The sequence below is a fragment of the Etheostoma cragini genome, chromosome 5 (assembly GCF_013103735.1).
Source record: "Etheostoma cragini isolate CJK2018 chromosome 5, CSU_Ecrag_1.0, whole genome shotgun sequence".
Taxonomy (NCBI): Eukaryota; Metazoa; Chordata; class Actinopteri; order Perciformes; family Percidae; genus Etheostoma; species Etheostoma cragini.
This window is the reverse complement of record NC_048411.1, coordinates 819,780-823,109: the sequence shown is the minus strand read 5'-3', so window position 1 is coordinate 823,109 and position 3,330 is coordinate 819,780. Positions and strand designations below refer to the sequence as shown.

Genomic DNA, 3,330 nt, shown 5'->3' with positions numbered 1-3,330 from the left:
TGTACCGTGAAGGATCACCAAAAAAGGCTTCTGTACCAAATACTATGCAACTGGTATTGTTTCAGCAGTAATGTGACCCAAAATTGGGGAGAAATTAACATTAGAAGCCAAGATTATAGGTTTCCCTGGCGTCAGTACAGCTACTTGCAGCTGGTAGTCAATAGTAATGGAAGACGGGAGCAATTTCTACTGTCAGATCAACAAAGGCAGCCAAGATTACAGCGTTGCCCTCTATCTAAGAGGCTGATATCTCCAACTCTGGACAACTCAAACCAAAACTATGTAGATTAATGACTAGCACTAAAGGTAAAAGGAAAAATATGTATTTCTGATTTTGAGGTGAACTGTCCCTTTAAACTAGCAAGGCGCCATGCTATTGACTCCATTGGCATACTTATGTGATAAAAACAATTGCAAACAGTTAGGAAACAAGTGTGATAGTGTATAAATACTTTATAAGTTGTTTAACTCGCATTTATGCTTTCTCATTTATCAAGTGCAGATTCCAGCTCTGCGCCGGGCCCTGGGAGCCCTCTCTACCTTTTGGACACAAATCCTTTTATGTTGGTTACATGTGCTTTAAACATATAATACAACATTTCAACGCACTTGACATTTTGTAGAATGGTTCGGCGATACATTTCATGATAAAATAAAATGATGGTATTGAAGTCAACAAGTAATTAAAAAGTGACGAGAGGGGAAAGTGAAAATGCAATGATTGTGTTTTGCACAAAGAGAAATAAGGATGAAAAAAGTGGTTATAGAAGAGATGGAGGGGAGAATAACTGTAGGCTACACATGAATGTGAGGGAAAGAAATGAAGATAGAGAGAGAAGCCGGGGAGATGATACAAAGAGAGAGAGATAAACTACAGTAAAGGGGGAGTACAGCATGTGGACTGTGCCTAAACAGAAGAGAGAGAGGAGCCAGGAACAAGGAGGCAGAGCAGACCGGCGCTGGGTGATGAATGATTCGAGTGCTGCACGGGACGCTCTCGCCTCTTCATCTTACGACGCTGACCTTGGGCTTATGAGCGGTAATAAAACGTGGCCAAGCACTCCTGAAATTGGTCCACTCGCTGTAATGCTCAGCAGCCCGCTGCTGCATTAGCATACAGCTTTTATAGAGTACTGTACATCCAGCACATACAAATACTGCGCCTCGGGGACTGGGAGGGAGATGAAGAGGATGATGATGAAGACAAGGAACGCCGCCAGGGGTCGATGGCGGAGGCGTGGGGGACGACGTGGAAGAGGAATGGTTAAGTAGGAGTGAGAGAGGAGCAGTGATTTCTGTCATGGCAGGAGTGGACGTGGTGATAGAGAAGAGGAGGATGAAGTACTGTTATGGAGAGAGGAGATTATAAGGTGAGGGAATAACACGAGACCAGGGTATGCTAGATTGATGATGACAAAGAGAAGAGAGAGAGGAGGAAATGTAAAGGAATGGTGGAGTAGGAAGTGATAAATGGTGGTGACGTAAAGCGAGGGGAAGGTTAGCCTTGCATCGGCAGACCTACGTCCACCGTGCCGTGGCTTCACCACACATACGATCCAGGACAGGACAAAAACCCAAACCCCCTCATCTGACTTGTACTCTTCAGGATTATCCTCTCCTCCCTACTTCTTAACACTAGAAATGATTCCAGAACTACTAGAATTGCCGTGAGCGGCCATTTTAACCGCCAGATTCCAAACTCTATAATCTCTCATCCTAAATAACTGCAAAAATAATGCCTGTATTGTATTAGGGTATCTTTAGAAAAGTGCCAAACACCACCAAAATATACAGTTTAACGAGTTTAATTATTCATTTGAGTAGTGTTGAGTTTATTAAAGGGACAACATTTTTTATTTCAGTTATGTCTCTCGCTCTGTCTCCAAACCAAAGTATTAACATATAGAAAGACAACGTTTGTCCCATTGCAGGAAGCAAACATATGGCTTAGCCTTTTGGGAGAAACCCCCCCCACCAGTGTTGAACAATGGAAGTGTTTACCTCTGTGGGATTGAATGGCATTGACCCCCACGTGATAGCCAATGATCTGTCCCCAACATGGCATGTTGGAGGTGGACCTCCTCATTTTAGACAGCGAAGACAGTCAATGAGGCGCACTCATGTTACCATGCCAACGACGGACCAATGAGAATGGGTTTAAATACACCAGGTGAAAGGAACCGCCCCAGGTGCAGGGAATATAATTCTGAAATTTCCAATGATTTGAGACATGTGACTCCATGGACCAAGTCCCCTGCTGGCAACGTTCTTATGTTTTGTATTTTACTGTCTTTGTCATATCATTTTCATCATGCTGTTTCATAAAACCTCTTGTTAATTCTTCATTGGACCCCAGCCTCTCTTCGTCCTCATCAATCCAAAGATGACAAAGGTTACAGTATAGGCTACAGTAGGCTACGTGTTTCAATAATTCATATCATGGCATAGTAAACCGTAATTATTTCATAGGCTACATTCATATCTGAAAAATTTGGTATGGAAAATCATTAAAACATATTATAACAGGCAAATAACACCTAAAAACATCATATTTGATCATGTATAACCTAACCTAACCTGGCACTGCCCCCGTGTTGGTGTCTGCTGCGGTGCTCTCATAGACTGTGTGTGTGTGTGTGTGTGTGTGTGTGTGTGTGTGTGTGTGTGTGTGTGTGTGTGTGTGTGTGTGTATATATATATATATATATATATATATATATATATAATATAATATTATCTATGAGTGCCCCGCTGCTCTTTTCCCCTCCATAAACTCCGGTCTCAGCTCCTCTGCCAGTTGCTGCAGAACGTCCTCCGGACAGTTTCACTGCTGGTGCTCTCTTGGAGAGGACGTGTGAATGAATGTGTGATGTGTGATCCAGCCAGTTGGAGGATGTATGAAGTTAAATGATCACGTAGGCAGCCAGCGGCCTTCTAGCTCCTACCGCTCCTTCCTCAGAGCGAGTGCCCGGCGCGGCCTCCTGGTTCAGATCAGAGTCCATCCACGCCGGGTGTGTTGTGGTAGCCTGCGTTACCGACTCTGGCTTCGCCTTCGACCCGTCGCTGATGCCCCCACTTGTTACTCAAGACCAGTAATGACGTTTCTCTGACAGAGACGCTGATAGTTACTAAGCAACCAATATACATCTTCAACCGCGGGAAAGATTAAAAACAATATCTGAGTGGTCAATATGACCATATGGCCAAAATAGGTAAAAGTGACTGTGTTTTCTTTGCCTTTTGCTTAATGTGTATAAAAACTATTTAACATTTGTATTTTTTTCCAGAAAAGTTATTACACATATACATTTAAAAACGGTCAAAATGACC

The 3,330-nt window shown here is 43.1% G+C and overlaps 1 long non-coding RNA gene across 1 annotated transcript; it reads left to right on the top strand.

Moving 5' to 3' along the window:
* The first annotated feature begins 1,794 nt into the window (after nucleotides 1-1,794).
* On the top strand, nucleotides 1,795-2,476 carry LOC117945370. The gene is made up of 2 exons (XR_004656786.1): nucleotides 1,795-1,825; nucleotides 2,415-2,476. It is a non-coding gene; the product is annotated as an uncharacterized LOC117945370 (long non-coding RNA).
* The last annotated feature ends 854 nt before the right edge of the window (nucleotides 2,477-3,330 follow it).